Here is a 21223-nt window from a genome sequence, read left to right on the forward strand (position 1 = left end):
GATTTGACGTCACGTCATTGAATTTTTTGAACATTATTCGAGGAATTTTATATAAAATTCCGTTTTATTCGTTCTGCGTACTCTAAACCCGAGACGTGGTCGCGGTTGCTTAAATCTGAATAGCCACTTCACTTCAAAGGTTTTATTATCATAAAAATCTTTGTAAACTTACAAAACGCATGACAAAAGATTAACTTATCCAAGAGGAACATTTTTTTTGTACTACCGAATTATGTAACTATTGAAATCTGTTGGATTTAAATTCGACTTTAAATCGAAGGGAGTTTTTATGGCAAAATAAAGCTATCCAATGATTTTTGATATATTGTATGTTATGATATTGGAGGTAGTAAAAGAGTAAATATTTTTTGCCATTATTTATAATAACAATGAATTAAAACGAGGAAATACAATTAGTATCGAAGGTCGTCAGTGCCTCGTTGTCTATTGATCGAAGTTGAATGGCTCGACGCACCCGCTCCGCTCTTTGTGCTTGCAATTACTCCAACGAGTAAACTAGACAAAAACTACCAGACGTTTATCGCAGATCAATTTAAAACGACTTATCTTAAGCTGCCGTTAATTCTACCGAACAAAAAACTTACATGATGGAATTTAATTTTTATTGCAACTACGCTACTGTCTCAAATATAATGTTATCAGTTGATCTTTAAAAATAAAATATACTTTATGAATAGTAGTCCTTTCAAAAGTTATTATCGTTTTTACGAATGAAACTTGAAACGTAACTTCTTGGTTACAAATCAAAATGAAATATTCGATCGATGTTATGAGCACTAAGCTCTGGTATATTTAGTTTAGCTCGCGTAAAGTGTCTTATTAAATGAGTTACGAGTTTAGAAAGAAGGAACGCCCGCGGCGCACACTACTTACCGAAAACTATAATAAATGCATCGTTTCCGTTAACTTAGACTTTTCTAATTCTATTGCGTGCGTGTGGTCCATGTTTTACATAATCGCATTACTTAATAGCTCTTTTCATACGTTAACATTACATACATTTCTGAAACAGACGGTAATATTTTAAGATTCAAAGCAATAGTATAATATACAGGTATTATTATTATTTAAGCAAACTAATACATATTTAAAGCAAATATAATTGATAATTGAGTATATAGGATTTACATCAAATAAACTATTTCAAAACCACAAGCCGGCGCTAACCAAGCTTGCTTTAGCACAAATTCTTAGCTTTAAAGTTCAAACAGACAGCGCCAGGCGGTACATTTCATAATTAATGATTAATTTTTCTCATTGAATGGTAGTGTTTACTTAGAAAAATATTTTACAATGACACTTTTTAAATCAAAGTTTTTTAATTGTTATTACACAAGTTTTTAGGGTATTGATGTAATTATGATAACTTCTAATGAAAACATATTTACGAAATGTTCAATTTTAAGAACATAAAGTTAAGAATATTATAAACCCTCGTTTTTCTTGAAAATAAGTAAGTACCGTATTTATATTCAGTCGAGACCATTGTATAGAAACGATTCAATAGAAATGTTAATGTTTTCAATTTTGTGTAAAATGATAATATACGTACAGCGAATAAAAGTCCTTCGAACAATGGCACGATTCTTAATCTATAAATTTTATAAATAATAAAATGTACAGATAACAATGTAAACGGATTCACGACACTTTAAAGGGTGACTATTAAAAAAATAAAGCAGTTCGGATGCTGTCTGAAAATGAGCATGAAGGTATAAATTAGGAACGACATGGCCTGCACAATGCGGAGCGCAGCCGCGGCATGCATTGTGCCGTGCGAATTGAAACAGGTTGTGCCTGACAGGTATCTATATAATTTGATTTATGACCGATTATGCTGAACTCCGGCCACTATAATTAAATCGCGAAGCTATTAGGTATGCCCGAAAGATCGGCGACACTGCCCACGGATACAAACCGAAAGTGATTTAATGCTCCCAGCTGTGATATCGCTTTGTTTAACTACAGAATTTTAGATAAACCGTCGAAACTGTTGAGAAAATGCAATAATTTAGACCGTTCGAAAATTTACGATTGTACTCAAGGATAAGAATAGAAATTATTTGCGAAACAACTAGAATTAATTTATCAAAATCTTTCCTTCGGAATTTATGTACCGTTAGATAAACACATTACTATCACACGAACCGTTCTGACAACAAAATTAAAAAATGTGCAAAACGATTATAAAATACCTCAAAAAGTAAACAAAAAGTCAACAAACTACAAGGCAATATAAATACTTGTCGCATTAAGATAATTTATAGGAAACTGCCTTATGAAAAACGACAGAGTAAAATAAAAAGGATTTCATTTACAAACAAGTATCTGGTATCTCGGACAGAAGACGGCGCCTTACGACAACACGAATTTTTTAATACTGTAAACTTGCAAACAACTCGTCAACAGACTGACAATTGTGAGAACGCGATCAATTATCCCTTTGCAAATAGTAATTGTCAACAATAAATACAGTATGAATTAACGACTCGGGAACGTTTTCATTATCGATTTGCAGTTAAAATTGTATGTCAATCATTTTACGAAGCAATCAGCGATGTAGCGATGGCGAGGTTGCGATGGCAGGGCGAGAGATAAGTTTTAATTACGTCCGACGCCTATTTACATACTGTAGGAGATATTGACGGATATCTCGCAATTAAGGGCGTATGCGTCTTCCTTTTATGCATCGATGTTAGGTCGTTCATTCGTTGCAACAGATAACATCTGTTTGACGGTACGATTAAACGGACTAACTGAAATATTTTGTTAAAACATTCGCACATCTTGTCTCTTACCGCTTCCGTTTAATAATATTTAGTAACATAATATCGACGCCACTTAACATTGATTATAACTTAAAATATGCCTATCTTCACTATAAAATTTGCATGTCAACATTTAACTTGCAAATTAGTAACTTTATACGACTGGGTACTAGCTTATTTGCCAGTTAATATGGATAGGTATAAATAACTGTCTTGAGAATACCTACCACGATTTATAAATTAAATTTTGTAGAGTTTCTAGATATTGGAAATATTATGTAAGCGATAATATTTATCCGTTGTAAAGGATATTTGACTCTATGAATCTATAGCAACCAGATGTATAATGCGCCAAATCGGCGCCTGCTAATTGCGGAGGTCGATAATTTACGAGCAACCTGAATAGCTGCGCACCGCCATCAGCCTTCCGCCGCGCGCCTCGCGCCTCGCGCCGCCACTACCTAGAGCCTGCAACCCTAGACGAATTGCTATGCTATAAATTAGACTTAACCGAGATGTATAGCTTGATACAATCTGTAATACAGAGTACTATTGTAATTACGGGAAATAAATTATAATAAAGAACAATTATAAGCATTATGCACTGTCATAACTAATAGCCATTGTTGGAACAATTTTTATATTTAAAATGCACTATGGTGTGCATTGTTTGTTAATTTATTCTCAGTCGTCACTAATAGAATCTGACGATTAACTACTAGTTTTTGATATCATTTTTTATAAAAATAACTGTACAAAAACAACTCTTCGGTCAAGTTAATTTATACTTCTAGTAATTAAATTTACATGCAACAGGGTAAATTACGACGATGACGGACGTTCCGCCCGCACCTTCCGATACGTTATCTAAATGCAAATCGAATAGTTCAGTCATCAATGGGTATCCACAATAAATCAGCGCCATTCGCAACCGTTACACGGTCCACCGCAGAAAGCCCTAGGGGCTTCCGATCTCACTCTACCTCCACATTTCGTATTAATTTAAATTTACGAAACGCTCTCAAAAATATTAACCTCAATATTGTTATTCACGATTGGAACATTTTTTACAGTATAAACTTAACATTAATTTCTACAAGTACAAGAAAACAGTGCAATTTTTGACTTATTTTATTAATTTTTTAAATAAACAAATGAATATTTTTTTTACAGAATACAAATGAAAACTAATACGACGATTGGTATTATAGTCAGCACATTGCATTCTTATGTTTAGTACAATTCACACACGGTCTTTTTGTTAAACAATTACACTTATCTTTGATTTTTTTTAATCAAAATAACTTTGATTATTAATTAAAATATTATGTCCAATATTTTACTGTGTAAATACAATCAATTTAGCCAATAGTAATCTGTTCGTTTCTTAATGTAAATTAAAACTAAAATAATCTTATCAGAATTACTTACTGCAAGTATTGCTTTACACTTTACTACACCATATTTTAAACTCCGGTTAAGAAATTCTTATTGGAAAAAAATATAATTTTATATTTGTAAATACCGTTATTAAATGTTCCAAAGTCATTTCTCGAATAATTTTGGAAGAAATAAACTTATTTTTATAATTTAACAATTTTTAATAAACTTTATGGACGGCATGAACAGATTTGACAACATCCAAAAAATGCTCGAAAAAAAATCAAAATCAAGTATAATTACATCTATCCGACTCTACTATATACTCAACTAAACTAAAGTGTATAATTTGATTAAAAATATGTACATGCCTAATCTGTTTTTTTTTCAAAGAATTTAATTTATAATGAACTAGTTAGAATCAAATTAGATAAGATTCGTTAAATATTTTAGTATCTATTCTTTTTAATTACACCTAATTAGTGTCATCGCAAATATCAAATACTACATTTATATCACGTAGTAACTTTGATGTCACATATTAATGATGGAAATGATTCCCAGGACTTGTGAGAGTGAACGTCATTCACATATGGAGTTTCCGTTCTTCTTTTAAGGTGCTTATGCGTAAGATTATAACCCGAAGGTTGTCTGTCAGTTGTATGTTCTATGGATTATTACATTACTTAGTATAATCGATACAAATAGAATCACGTTTGCATATTCTCGTTTAATATAGATCGAACCTTCGTTAATGATTCTATACATTTATTTACATCTTAATTTTGCTTAATGTAAATATTCATTCGACTTACTAGCTTTATCTTTGTGCCAATAACGGTGAAACTGATGACTATAAATTTAAATTACCAGAATTGCTTGTTAATTTTAAAATATTCTGTTGAATATTATATTTTGATGTGTGTATTAACCACCTGAGTTTCGTGTGTACACTTTATTCGACATAGTATATTTAATCCACTTTAAACATGGAAAATTTATCGATAATTATTTATTTGAGAAGTAGAATAAAAAAAATTAGGATATCTATGTTTACATTTGTTTTATACAAGCAAGGTTTGACGTCCGCATAAAGTTTTATAATATTACTTTATACAGCTGCCATCATCCTTTAAACGATTTAAAATAAAAATTGTCTTAGGGTTTTAGGGCCACTGAGCATAATTAGGACAAATGTACGAAAATGATCCAAAGTATTACTTTGGCTTCTACTTGAACACAAATATTAACTTACTAAAAGAAGATTTCAAATTAATACGTAATGTTTTTTTGATTAACAATAATATAACGATATTGAAATCATATACACTTTATTTGCAAAACAATAATAGTTATTCTCTTGCGTTCTTACTTACACGCTTATTTATGAGAGAAAACGTAAACCATGAGGTGTAAGTATAAGAGGTCAAAGTGGTCGGAGAGACGGTAGACATTATTCATCTTATCTTTTAAATGCCTAAGGCGATTCCTATTACTTCTATTAAATACAAGAGGATGTGCAGTGGTTTCCGTTTCCATGTAAATCAAATTGTCGGAATATTTGCTTACTTTACATACTACTAAATCCATTATTTATTATTTATACAAAAGACAGGGCAACCTCACCAATTCTATCTTTAATTTTTTTAAATCAATTTTGAATAGAAAACATTCATTTATAATTTTGTAGAATTTTGTAGAATATACATAATGTTGATATAAAAATGTACCAATATTTATATAACATACTCTTAGTATTTCAAGACTGCATTATATACCTTTTTTAAATTTGGGTATTATTATGAACTGGGTCTTATATAATACTTAATAACAAAGTGAATTTACATTTTGAAAGATATTTACCATAATTATACAGATATAATCTAAGTCTATTATATATGCGTTAATTGCCAATGCAAAATTTGGTGTTGTAGATTATGTATTAATACTTTACATACTTAAAAAGTTTTATACAGTGATATTTTTTTAATATTGTTTTAAACGTTTGTTTTGATTGTTTTAATCGTCGTACGTCATATCAAATAAGATTTGTATAAACAAATATATATATATATATATATTATATACGAGGTATATCCGTAATTTAAGTAAACATTCCACTTTTCATTACAAGTTTCTAGAAGAACAGAAGATAATATTTAATGAAATCGATTTTCACGGCGTTTAAATATAGAAGAATCATAAAAAAATCAGCAATTTTATGTAGATATAGACACTTAGTGGCAACAATTATGCAAATATGCAACGTCGATTATGGCCTAGTAACCACAGACTAGTTACAAGAATTTATAGTTTTACTTATTCTACGCACTGACTTGGGCTGAATGTCCTCAACGAGAGACTGCTAATTACTTATGCCATTTAAAAAATATAATGAATTGCCTGTAGATAATCATAGACATCCATACCTACAATTACTATGTAATTCATAATAGAAGAATGTTAACATGGATTTTTGTAGCTAAATTTGTAAATAAATTGTGAACATACGACAAAAAGTATAAAAAATCTCTCAAAAAAAAATAAAAAATAAGTTTTAAACTATTTAAAAACACACACTAAAATCTTTTAAGTTTGTAAGTAAAGACATTTTAATATATATTTTGTATATTAATATTCATTATAAAATGAATCTTTAAAACTAAAGTCATATATGCAAGCAAGCGAATTACGTCAAAAGTATGTACTTAATAATTTTCACGAAATTCTTTGTATATGCAATTATAAGTGCATTTTGTCGGTGTGTCTGTCATTAACTTAAACGTACGATGTTATTTTAAGGGCCGTAATGGCCGCTCCAGCAAGACTCCGCAATTTTTTTTTCGGAGCGCTCACGGAAAGCTATGCATTTAAACGCTTGAATTATGAAATTACAGTATTGAGGGCAAACATGGGCTGATAGGAGGCTAAACGTGCGATTAAGTCAGTTCCATTAAGCTGACGCTTTTTGTATAAATATTTTTATATTGCGTAATTAGTCTTTATTTTAAAATTGACTTCTCTTAAATATAACGTTACACAATAAACAATACAGAATCTCTAACAAAAGCGAGGGTATATTTCTTATTGTTTGCAATCATATCCCAATACGTTGTGTAAGTTCGACACTCAGAAACAATGGCCGCCTATAGATCAAATCACTGTATTGATTCACAATGCGTAAATTCATTCTGTTATGACAGGCGAGCATAAATTCGCGGCAGGACCCTCGGAGGCTGCAAGACAATACGTATCCCTATTGAAGCTGCGAGACATTATCATAGGTCGGTATAACGCTTATGGACACAGGCCGAAGAAAGGGTGAAGATACAACAAAAGGGATGAGGGTTGCAATTTCTTCATTATTATTTATAAGATAAAATGGTCAAGTGTGATCAGTTTATAAACCGTGTGAAATAATGTGTGAAAGTTTATTTGCAATATTTGATATAACATCCAACCAATTTATATTTAATTCACGTACCTATATTTGAAATAAAACACGCATGAAGATGACAGACGGACAGGAATATTGGACATTGAGCATAAGTTCGCGTTTTACGCTTTAAAAAACATTAAATGGTATTAAAACATCAAGGTGAGCTATAGTAAGTTATAAACACCTGCAAACGACCGCAAAATTATAGACTCTCGGTCACAGCTCCCAGCGGGCTAGCTCGTGCACTCTCGCTACTTACAATACATTTGAAGTTTGTTAGTGAATGATTGCCAAATTACGGGTTAAAGCGACATAATCACAGGCTTGGGAGAGGCCTGTGATAATTATTATTTAATATACCGCATTAAGAAAGCTTTTAGTAATTGGAAATAATAATTACAAGTTTTTAAGGTAACGAATAACATTTGCTGACGTAAATTAATAAATATATATTTGTGCTTAATTTGAAGTAACCTTGTTTTTTTTTAAGTATAGTATTTTTCACAAATAAACAATTATTTCTCAGATATACAAACTTATTATTTATAGTAAACACACTGGAATGGTTTATCATGTATGTATATTGCAATCTATTAAATGACAGACAAAACTCAAACGAAATTCAATCCGCCTGCGGTAAAAATATAATTATAAATATTCGTTAATGACAACATACGTCGGTTGCACAAAAACCCTTAAGCACTGCGGACCCTAATAAAGGGTTGCGCATAAGAAAGAGGCAAAAAATTAAGAATCGCCCCGATGAGCCATTATCTTCGCATGTTAAAAATAATATGGTCATAGGGTTGCACATTCATGCGAGTCGCGTCCAGGAGCGCATTTGAATACGCCTTTGTGAAGGGCCCCTGCCTGCGCCGGACTTCACACGCTCCTGAGACCCGGCAGGTACCGCGCGGGGTACATCCCCTGTCCGCACCCCGGAGCATTATACTACAATTACTACCACGATGTGTAATTTTGACTATTGAACAACTAAAAGATGTAACTTAAATAGTGTCTTAACAATTATTATGTTTAAATATATGTACATACATACCACATACTTAATAGTGGTACTATATGTAACATCAATTAAAATTTAATAAAGAAACTTAACTTTATTTCTATTAAAATATAAAAGTTTTAGGTATCGATAATTATAATTATAATTTAACTACATATATAGTGTTAATAAGAATATACCAAAAACATAGAAAATTGACATCACATTACTTACAGTAACAAACTTAAATGAGTTCTGGTGTAATGTTATTTTGAGAAATCGAGTTACGAAATCTTGTTTAATATCAAATGTCCATAGATTATTATGATAACTTAGCGCACGATAAAAAAAACACATTAAACGGTATCATATTTTATTCTACTTTGACTTCGTCAAGACGCATCAAATTAGCTAATGTCAGAAAGGCAAACGTCAAGATTTGTTTATTCCGCTATGTGACGAACATACTACGCCATGCGCGTTGCGAGCGCGGCGATCGGTAATAATATGATTATTATTAGTCGCCTCTTTTGTGAATAGCCAAAATTGACGACTAATTTCTATAAACGAATACTATGAATAGTAGCAACAAATTGCAATTTGCAATAATACGTGTACTTATATTCAAAATAAGCCGGCCTTTGTTATTTATTTAACGAAGCGTTTTTAACAATCTTTACTACACGTAACTTTCGTTATTATATAATTATTACTATACATTCATTAACATCGTTTATACTCATTGTTCTTAACAAAAAATAATTATAAAAGAAGACTCCTAATTTTACGAGCGCCTGTGTGGAGATTTATTTATACCGTTAATTAATCGACGCCTGTAATCCAATGGTTAGCCGTGTGTTAGAGCAAGATGGAGGTGCAACAGAGTTAAGGTCAGGCATACGTTAGAGGGCCCGCTTAAAACCGACGTCGTGTTTCGGAATTGAAAGCCATTTAGAAAAGTTAACAGAACGCCATAAATTTACATTCCGACCTGTTGCACAACCTTCATCTGCGATTAAGATAAAATAATCTTTTACTATATATTATTTTTTATTTCATTGTGGTATCGTTTATTGGAGGTTAACTATATTATTTATGTCACGTTTTTATTCTAAATTTGATAAATAAAGAACTGGTATATTAGAGATAATGTATACTAATATATGTCGTTTAAAACAATCATACTATTTTCTTAAACTTGGGACTTTAAAAAAGTAAGAATTCATAATATAGCCTACTTTAGTTAATACACTATTTATAAATTTGTAATATATTTTACCAAAATAAATAACAAAATGCGTATGGTGCTGTCACATTTGTATGCACTAAGCCTTAACCAAAGACCGAGCCTTAGAAAGCTCGCGCACCAATAAATACTCGTCCGATTATGATCTACGGCGCGTAGCCCGTAGCTACAATGCATTCAGTAGGTATGAATCAGCCTTCCCTTCTTTACTCTGATGATATTTACCAGTAGTTCATCCTTACTTCATAAATCTGCCGATTCAATGCGTGATTACGAAGATTTATAAAGCTTACAAACGATTCACGGCAACTAGTTTGATTAGATTGAAATATTAGAATTCAATCTAATTAGCAAAGTATATATAACATAGCTAGTTTGGTTTGAATGCGTCCATGGTAGAGCACAGGCTCCTGGGCCGCATTCCTGCTAAACTCACTCACGCGCGTACCTAGAAAAACTTCACTGGGCGTGCATCGGATTCTCGGAAAGACGCTAAGCATACAAAAACTTGGTACTATGTAAGGATACAATGAAACTCAACACACATCATTACTTTACTAAATATTTTATGTGTTTTCTCAAGAATTATATTGTAATAAAACTTCAATTATTGATTAATTAAGTCGTTAAGCTGTGAGTATATTTAGACTTAGTATTAGCATGTATTTGCATATCACTAAGTATTTTCACTTCTACATATAATGGTTATATAATTACAAAAACCCTAATTAATATTCGAAATAGTGAAATTATTAATATTTTGTACATGTATTACATTTACGGAGAGTCACGTGGTCAAAGAGAACATACATGTGGACCGTAAGTCGACTACTTTCACGCGAGCTGGCGCACCCATATTAATTGCTCCCGTTCTTCGGCGAAGCTTTATTTATTGCCCTCTCTCGTGATTGTAAAAAGATTTCAATTTACATTAGTATTCAATTATATCTCTCATGTATACTATGACATGACACTGTGTATCTCTAGACAGTCATGATATACAGTTATTATGAAGTGTATTTTGATTGGTATGCATAAAATTGGAAATGTTTTAGGATGATTTTATAACAAAATATTCCATAATTATGTACCGCTATCTTTGTAGAGCTACACTAAGTAGAGAAAAAATCAATTATTATTTTTAACTAAACAAAAACGTGAGTGGTCGCGCGCCGATGTCAACGTTTTTAGAGGAATAAACATTACCTGTTTGCACAAAGATCGCCGCCATAACTAATATTTGATATTCGAAAATACTATTCTAATGTATGTCGTGGTACACGAACCTACACCACATCTACCTGCCACGTCTTCGCTCCATGCTTTTGACACTTTGGCGGTTCTTTTGGTCTCTTCAGTTTAGTTTTATTATTACTTCCAGATTTACTTTCTACCCATTTTTTACTCTTTCGACAATTCTTCGAGATATTTCTGATAATATAAGGATGTCAGGTTTCATTGGTAAGTGAAGGTGCCTATATATTTTGCCTATATTAAATCAATTAAAATAGAGTTGTTACTTATTCTCAATAAAATGTCGTTAAGGCTACCGTCATCATATCGTTATTTTTATTCGTTATCATATTAATTACATTTAAATCATAAGTATAATCGAGGTTTCTCATTAACGATAAAATGTGAACAAAACTTGATACATATTCATTAAACACATAATAAGCGATAGTATTTATGTACGATTTTTTAAATTTTGACACAGATGCCGGCTCTCAACATTAACTTCGATTTTTTTATAATCAAATTTTAATAAATAACACATTAAGCAAAAAACAGCTACGCTTCAGGTCTCACGGTCAAACTCGCAATAAATTTGTTAACGAGCGCGGACTGAGCCACAATGCGGAAACGTAACGTTAGGCCTACCTTATTTTTAACCGTAATAACATGTAATAAGGAATTAAAAATATTGTCGGTTTATGGTTAAATCAATAGCAACCTCTAAACATGTAATACGTCTTTTCTTAGGAAACTATCATAAATTAAATATTAACACAACATTTTTTTCTAAAAACTAGTTATTAAGTGTCAGTTAAAAATATGGCAAAAATCTTTAAATGTTGCACATTACACGAAGTGGAATAGGGTATCAAGGTTATTTACTTTTGATTGAAAAATTATAATACCTGTTCAAACAATATAACCAACACCTTAAGTTTAAACTACTATTGAAACAAATCGATCTCAAAAATCAAGATACTAACAAAACCCTTGAACTTTTAAATCTTAGAAAAACCTGACTATTAACATAAGAATCCAATGACCTTAAAATTGAAATAAATTTAAAGTTAAAGTTAATGGAAAATTCATTCGCACGACCACCTGGTGTCGGTGATATAACTTAATATAACAAATATTCAAATAAATACGAAAGATATATTTCATTTGTTTATGCAATCTTAACGTGATAGAAATAAAGATTATAATACATTAATGAATTTTCTACTATGGATGACTGTTACGTTTTTTAGGCAATGGTCAGAACAGGTCAGATAAACAATAATCAATAATACCTGCAAAACGGGTTGAAAACTGGTCACGGAGGGGCAGCTCGGCAACCCCGAATTAGCGTTCGAGGGCGTTTTGCATGACGCCGTTGGACACCGGTCAGTTGTATAAGCAATATGATAAGGGTCACGCGTATACAATGCGATGACCGGTCGTCCCTATTGTCCGAGGGTCCGAATCAAGGATAGGTAAATCCGTTCGTCACGCGGTCCGTCAGTGCATGGCCGGCGGCGGTGCGGTCCGGGTGCGGCGTAACTCGCTACTGCCCGCAGCTTGCTACTGCATTACTCGGCGAGCGATGAGCGGGCTCGGAGAAGGGTGACATTGCAACTCATCCTCATTGTTTAATAGCAAAGGGTTGAAACCATGAAATAAATAGAACTTTTGTGTACACAGGCTATGCACCTCAATATTTCGTCTTATTTAAATTGTTTAGCAGACATTCAATTATGTTTAAAATATCTCAGTTTTCTATTATAATGTTTTATTTTTTATCGTGAGCAACCATAAATAATGACTACACTTACTTTCAAACGAATCCAGACACCACTAATTGCAGTGTTCAGATGAAGATTTTTTTTCAAATAATATTATTTGAAAAAAAATCTATATAGAATATATATTCTATTTATATATTTGCCGATGTATGTATGATAATACATTTCTTTATAAGTTAGTGATACAAAGACCGCATATAAGTTTTAACAACACATGTTGTCGATATGCATTGACGTAAGTGAAAGTTATATCATGTAATTCGTTTTTTCAACAAATTTTTATACAATATTATTTCATATTCAATAAAGATTAATAAATTGATAAAAACTAGTAATTATTGTAATGGTTACAAAACAAATTTTAATATCGATAAAATATCTAATGACTAATACAAAACATCCGGTAAGCGATGACGAGGTGTGTTTGTACACAAACAGTCATATAAGACAAAATCGAAAAGACTCCATTTTCAAATTAGATTTAACCTTGTTCGTGACTTAAACCTAGGAAGCTACTCATTACCTTTATTTTGATCTACCGCTATACTATCAAGATTATAAATTTAAATATACTTACTCCTAACATCGGTGTAATTTAGTTGTGATACCGCGTGAGAACAGTTCGAGTACGCAAGAATTAATTAAACTAATGGGCAAAAGAAGCATAAAACGCCGACAGTGGCGGTTTAATTAGAAATTTAGGGTCAGCGCAGACACGAGTCAATATATCAAGAGAAGTATCAGATTTATTAATTTATAAGTTTAGTTTTAAAATTGAAACATATTTATTTATGTTTTGATGTATTTCGAGATACATGTACACTTATACAGCACATAGAAACATCTTGAATTGTTATTATATTATGCTCTGGCATTTACGGTTAAAATATAGAGATTAGGCCACAGAACAACTAAATCCACTATTGGTAGAGCAGTTAAAGTGTCAAGAATTTAACAATGATGATATTATTAGAAAGAAGTAACCAATCATTGGCAGCTACAGTAGATAAGTCCTACGAGTTAAACGTAAAGACTTTGTTTTGCATAATTCATATTTAAGCAGGTATATTACAGTCTTAAAATATGTACTATTAACTATACATGTATCTGCTATTCATGTAACCCACTAATTGCATTATATTGTAAAAATATATAATTGTTTTATCCTCCATAGCGAATTGATTAAATAAAATAAAATTAAAGGCATTGCAAAATGCTTTAATTTTCCATAGTGCAGTAACTAATATTAGTTGTCACTCATTAAAGCATTATTTTCTGCTTAGATAAATAAGATACATTGATTTGAAAGATAGGAAAATTAAGACCAGCAGAAATATAAATTATCTAATAATCTAAATTTAAAAAAAAATAGGTTCCTAGAAAGTTTTCTATCATGTATTTATATATAGAAAAAGAAATTTCGTTTTACAAATTCAAAAACTTATGTATATTTTTAAAATATTGAGGTGATAATCTACAATATTTACTTATATAAAATAAGAGATCGTCCTAGGTTCATAATTAACATGAATCTACTTTTATTTTGTTTTTGATCTACAATCTTATGAAGAGGCACAAAATAATTAAAAGTAATTTGTTTTCACCTCTTATTGCAGGGAATATTTTTTTATTATTTAAATTTATATTTGAGATCATTTTTCGCTCTACCTCGCCGAATTGGTCGAGCACACTTTTGATGTTCAGATAAGCCAGATTAATATTTAAACAGTTAAATATAGTTCATTAATTTCTTAATGGAAAATATAATAATGAATCAATCAAATAATATGCTGAGCTTATATTGCAAAGTTAATCATTCTTGCTTACACTAATGGCCTTGAAATCATGAAATATTCTCATTCAAATAATGGCATATATATTTATATCGTAACTTTGCTTTGTGACAATTCGAAGATTCCAATTAGTAGTAAGGAAACTTACAGAATAAAGTTGTCTGCGAATGTTGTTCCTACAGTTCAATATTACACAGCAATACATTCATTAAAGTTTATTCACTATAACAGAATCCCTTTGCGTTGAAAACTGGTTTAATTCTTAATTTTAAATAAAATAAAGTTATGAAATAGATAAAAAATATACTAAGTTACGTGCACAGTATTAACTTCTTGAAAACAAAAAAATATATATTTAAACATTTAATAAAATCTTTCACATCAATTATGTGTCGTAAAACGTTCGTTTCCTTGATTTTGGGCAATGTAAACTTATATTAAAGTCTAGCATTAATTAAAGCTACAATAAAATATAAAGTAGAACATTCACGTCAATTGATTAGTCCTAAATCAGCTTAAAAGATTTGCCGTCTTCAAGTTTATTATAACAGCCATTAACATGTATTGCGTTACAGATAGCAAACAATTTGGACTTGTTTTTTTTACCGTTTTACATAATTACAAAATTATGCCTTATATTGACGAGAATACGCAGCAGCACGCAGTTGGCGATAGGGTTGTTCAATAAATACATTTCTGTTTTACGTATTAAACTTTTCCACTTAGAATATAAAAAAGAGAGGTAGAGTATTTACAAGGAAAATGATTTACAATATGATCATTGATCTATATTTTATAAAAAAAAAACGTAGAATAAGATACAATCAAAAAAACAAAATAAAAAAAAAATTAAAACCATGGATGACAATAAATAAATAACATATTTAAACACACGGCGTACCTATATTTTTTATTATCGTTTTTGTTTTTAAATAATTTAAACAAAATTTAATCTATATTGTAAGATATGTGTAGGAATCTTTACTATTTTAATGTATAGTATCACAGTGACAAAATTAATAATTTATTAAAGTTCTTTATATATGTATTTAAATATATTAGTTGACAACCCTACTCACAACCGCGCCCACTCACAAGCGGCTAATAAGAAAATCAGAGGAGCGCATTTGACCGAGATGGATTGTCATAGATAATGTGTCATGTTATTTTTTAAGTAGGCAAATACATTATAGTTGCAGTCAAAAAATGTCTAATGGAATATTTTACATAATTTCTATTAGCATGGGATTTTTACATGCTTTGTCGTCTAAAGAAATTTATACACAATCCAGGACCATTATTAAAACTTATTATTAATTCAGTTCAAAAATAATTCATGTTTACAAGGATATAACGTAAGTAGGTACTTATAAAAATTGATCTCGCGCAAGTAGTGACTGTGTGATTGGCATAACGAGCACAGATACCGATTTTGGTCAATAATAACCATAAGTATAGTGAGTACTTTCGCGTACCGAATGAAATAATAATTGGAGGGTCCGATTTATCACATCACTGTTCTCCGAAATGCCTGAACAGTTCTTGTGCAAGCCCTTCACGTCGTGCGCACGAAAATATCTCGAGTCCATGCCGAGTGCACTTAATTATAGGTAGAAAAATAAATTCATGGGAAGCTTGCCGGAGAAGATTTTTATCTTTGTTATTTTACCTAACCGTTGGCGATGCAAAAAAAGACAAATGATTAAGCTACTGGAGTTCCATAGTGTAAGTTGACCCCTTTCTTAACAATAAAGAGAATCTATAATATTACAAAAGAAGGGTCAAGCTTTTTCAAAATGCTTTCTTCCCACACTGGTCAGTTATCCCTAGTACTGGTCATCGGTGGTCATCAAATGTTTTGTTCCCATATTGTCTCCCATATAAAAAGAGCCCCTTTAGCTTTTGATATAATTTCAAAGACAGTACTTAGGTGTATGACACCCCTTTGAATAGAACCAAACTGCTATTCTTCGTGTGAGCTATACCCACAGGTGTGTCTATAGAGGTATTATTAAATCGTATCGTAAAAATAACGATCGTGTTTTTTTTTTGTAAATATAATAAAAAGAGTGATAAATTGTACGTGTGTGGAAAGAGTTTTAAATTCTTTAAAAATTTTATCAACGTTCGTATTTATTATGAAAAGAAAGATCAAAATTGTTTTAGCAATAAATGCTGACCCCTACGTCGTACATGAATTCAGCTTGCCGGCTATCATCAAAATATATGGTTTAACGTAATACGTGTAAAATTATCTTATAAAAGTTTTGTGTATTTTTGAATTCTATATATTAAACGATTTTAAGAACAAATAAACTTTACTGAACGTAGCTCAACGATTGATTTGTTTATTTTATTTTGTTTATAAATATACATATCAGTTTTATTATACAATTTAAAAAATAATAACTATGACAATTAAAAACTTATTATTATGTACTTTAATCCGTTTTGAAAGGTATTGGTTGCATAATTATATAAATAACAAAGATATGTATGAGTTTGTCATTCAATATGAAAACTAAAGCAATAAAAATAATATTTTATTACCTGTGGCTGCGGATACTTCGAAAGTTTGTTTATATTAAGAGCAACAAAGTTATAAATGAAATACTAAGTTCAAAACTGGCGTTAAATTATTGTAACAAATATACAATTCTGTTGAATATATACACAATCCTATAAATAATATCAAGTACCATTTTTGATAAATATATGGGACATAATCAATGGAATAGCATTTCTGAATTTAAGTATTTTGTAAAGTCAACATTTTTTATAGAATGTACGAATATATTTCGGTTGAGATATAACTTCAATATCATATTCTACAGTAATGAAATCCGTATGGGCTTTACATTTGGGTTTAACACAAGAGTTATTTTATCCTTTACAATTTGCGCGTTACAAAGAACGTGATGCTAAAACTCGAGGCAGAGAGGGTTTATCGACATCGGAGAAAGTAGACATGATCATGATCATGATAAGCCACTCCCTGACGATAAATTTATGCGCCCTTTGTTTCTTTTCGACGATTTATCAAAAAACTCTCTTTTGTGACCACGTGACGTTAATCTTATATCTTAAACGTCATTGTCAGGTCAACTGGTCATGTTGCATTGTTTTTGTACACAACTATTATATTAGAGACGTAACGGTTTTTCGTCACGATATATTTTCTTTGTATGTAACCATAATATCGATTTGATAGAAAATGTGTTTCGTTATTAAATAATGAACATGGCGTCAGATGATAATACGGCAAAATAATAACAAAACCCGTAATGCATGTGCCGTAAATTGCTTATTTTGTTCACAGGCCTCGGGCGGATCAATTTGACCCTTATCGAGAAAATAACCAATAAAAGCGAAGTCCTATTACGTGCTCCAAGAAAAAATTAATTGTTCGTTATTATGGATTGCAGATAATAATTGATTGTTGTCGAGAATGGTATATGTCGCTATCCTCCTTGCGTGCAAAATTACCTTAGCTACTTATAAAGGGGCACCATGATATTAAATTAGTAACGAGGTTCGCCATTTCTTACAATTCAAAATCAAATGACTACCTTAGTACTCCTGCCGAGACGGTTAAACAATCGTAATCGGAAACTTGAAGTTGATAGAAAGCAAAGATGAAACGTATATCTTAAGGTGATTTAATCCATTTTCGACTAAGACCATTGTATATCGATTCTTATATATATTTTTTTCAATATCCCATTAATTCGTGGAAAACAATTGATAAACATATTTAACGTTAGACTGCAATTTTATCAACATACGGCTGATGCATTCTCTAAATATTTTGTACGATGTTTTTTGATATATTTTGTAAAATGTATACATATTTATAAAATATTAAGACATCATCAAAGCGTCATTTATGGACCATAAAGAGCTCTTTCACTGAGACAACTGTTAAAATTATCTTATTTCAATATTTATGAAATATAAAGAATTGATTGGCAGTATAAACATTATAGGCTGATTGGTTTGATTACGCATAATCAATTTTATTATTCTTAACTTAAGTATAACTTTAATCAGTGTTATATGTATATATTGTTCTTATTTTGAATGTGTCAATTGTTTCTAAAATATCTTCGAATAACTATATTTTTTATCTGTACAGCTATATGCACGACCCAGCTAAAAGTACCTATAGCCACTCCCAATGGGCAACATATTTTTATACGCAGTCTCTCGCACACGAGCATGCCGCAGTAAATCATGTCATTTGACAAGCATTGATAAATTGACCCGATGCACCTAGCGAAAATGACATATGTCTATTTGTAGTATAAATTTAACTTGTATTTCAACACTATAAAAAAATCAAGATAATCTAGCAGTTCTCAGAAAAATATGTGATACTTGAATCATACTTTCACAATTTACTTTTTTTTACACAAGTATTTTTATTTGGATGAATAAAAAGTTACGACGCAAGAGAGGCAACATGATGTTTCCCATAAACTAGTTGGCCTTATGTAGCCAGTAATCGCTTGATAACTCGCAAATCGCAATTCATAAGTAACTTAAAAGTAATTCGACTTGAAATTAGTTTATCACGATTACTATGAATATTGATTATCGTTCGATTTGTAAACAAGCCTACTTACTTCCTTTGTATCTCGTGTTCTATACCTATTAGTTTCAAGAAAAATATCTTCTCCATAAAAACATTTAAGTTATTTCACTGTGCACTGATGTTAGTAATACCTATTCACAGAAATCATAAACTTGAATTGCTCACTAATAGTATCATGAATTCTTAACTAGCTTCCTAACGGACACCGCCGATAAATAGGCGCGCATTTATGACAAAGTAATCGAAGTTGAATTGTTAATTACGTACGTCGCATGAATTTAAAAATGCATGGCATTTAAATGCCAGCTCAGTCGCCATTTTAGCGCTACACGAAAGAGAGAGACTACCACCTTGGACATGATTTAAATCTGACAATCTCCAATGTCACTCTCGCTCGAACCAATTATAATTAAATTGTAGCTTAGTTTTGTGACAATTTTCATTTTCGATTCGTATCCATATCCAAACTACTACTATATACTCGAAATATCGTTAACTCACGATTTGCGTGTTTTGTAAAGCCTTAATACATCGCATTGAAAAAAAAATTTGTACAACTTATTTTTTGTGCGACACAATCTTTTTTGAAATTAAATTGTGTCATACAAATAAATCGTTTATTAAATAAATATTCCACTTGAATTATCATAATGACTTGTTGAAAATTGTTGTTTGTTTTTGCGAAATAACAAGTAGGTACTTTATGCATACTATAAATTAGAATCTACTTAAATTAACCATATAAAAAAGATTCTAAATTACCATAAACATTTATATTTCATGACTTATATAAGCCGCCTTGATACAGTTTATTTAACAACGTTTATAAGGGTCTCATAACCATTCAGGTATTTTAAGAACACTTAAGTTTAGTATACGTTTTATTTAAATAACTAATACCTGCCTTCTAAACAAACATAACATCTATACTTCGTCGGTTTGTATGCAATTGCATGTGATAAAATAAGACTTCTCTAATTTTTTTTTTGTTTTTTTTTTTAGAAACTTAAATAATAAATTGGTATAACAGTTAGTGACACATATTACATGATTAAACAGATAACTTTTCACTACACCTTAACAAAAAAAATGTGACGATATTGCAGCTTTATGGTTCATTCATCTAGAGATAGTTATCATTTCTTTCCTAGTACCGCTAAATTACATTTCTAGTAGCTGTGTAACACGTTTACGAGGTAGTTTGACGATGGCCTGGTATATCCGTAATGGCTATCACAGGATTATATGGACAGATGCTAGAGTGATATAAACGTATTCTGTACTGTGTAATTTATATCTGTAAAAGATAATGTGACCGAGGTTAAAGAAATGATGTGTAATGTACAATGTGTGGAGTTTGAATAAGATCAGAGATCTAACTATTCTTAGTAACTGAGAAGACCCCAAAGTCGTAGACACTAATATAATTTGAAGTTTTTTTTATATATCAACGTTAGTAAAAAAGCATTTTAAAAAAGGAGTAAAAAACAAAGAAATTTGTACAATTGCCATGAAGAAAATATAAAAACAATTACTAATTAATTAAAAGTTGTTGTATCCTAATTGTAAAAACATGTTATTTATTTATCAAAGTTTTTTATATAGTTTGAATAAAATTGCCATTTACAAAAAAACAAGAAGGTACGAATCGATGCTCCATAAATTAATTTTGGCTTCAAGAAAGCAATCAAAAGCTTAAGAAACCTCATTAATATTTCGTAACTCAGAAGATTCGGAAATTTGTAATCGATGTCAACAACCTAACAACAAATTCATCTATATCTATACCTAGCAACCAATGACTCGATATCGCTATAAAATTTATGGAGGCTCTATTTAATACTGAATTAAAAATGTGATGATCATTAAAAAGTTGGACCGTGAGAGAGTGATAAAACCTATAAGTAATTAGAAATTTAAAATTGCCGGCAATTATAGTCATCGTCCTTTAATATATAG

At 30.8% G+C, this 21223-nt stretch overlaps 1 protein-coding gene across 5 annotated transcripts in view; it reads right to left on the reverse strand.

Annotated features, from left to right (window-relative positions):
* Positions 1-21223, reverse strand: part of LOC124532587 (protein grainyhead) — an 86421-nt gene that overhangs the window by 41027 nt on the left and 24171 nt on the right. The window contains exon 1 of one of the 5 annotated variants that reach the window (XM_047107909.1): positions 12386-12602. The exons of the other annotated variants lie outside the window; for them this stretch is intronic. The gene's annotated coding sequence lies outside the window, so the exon portion shown is untranslated. Of the gene's footprint in view, positions 1-12385; positions 12603-21223 lie in introns of those variants that run through there. 5 annotated transcript variants of the gene reach the window in all.

The sequence above is a fragment of the Vanessa cardui genome, chromosome 1 (genome assembly GCF_905220365.1).
Source record: "Vanessa cardui chromosome 1, ilVanCard2.1, whole genome shotgun sequence".
Classification (NCBI taxonomy): domain Eukaryota; kingdom Metazoa; phylum Arthropoda; class Insecta; order Lepidoptera; family Nymphalidae; genus Vanessa; species Vanessa cardui.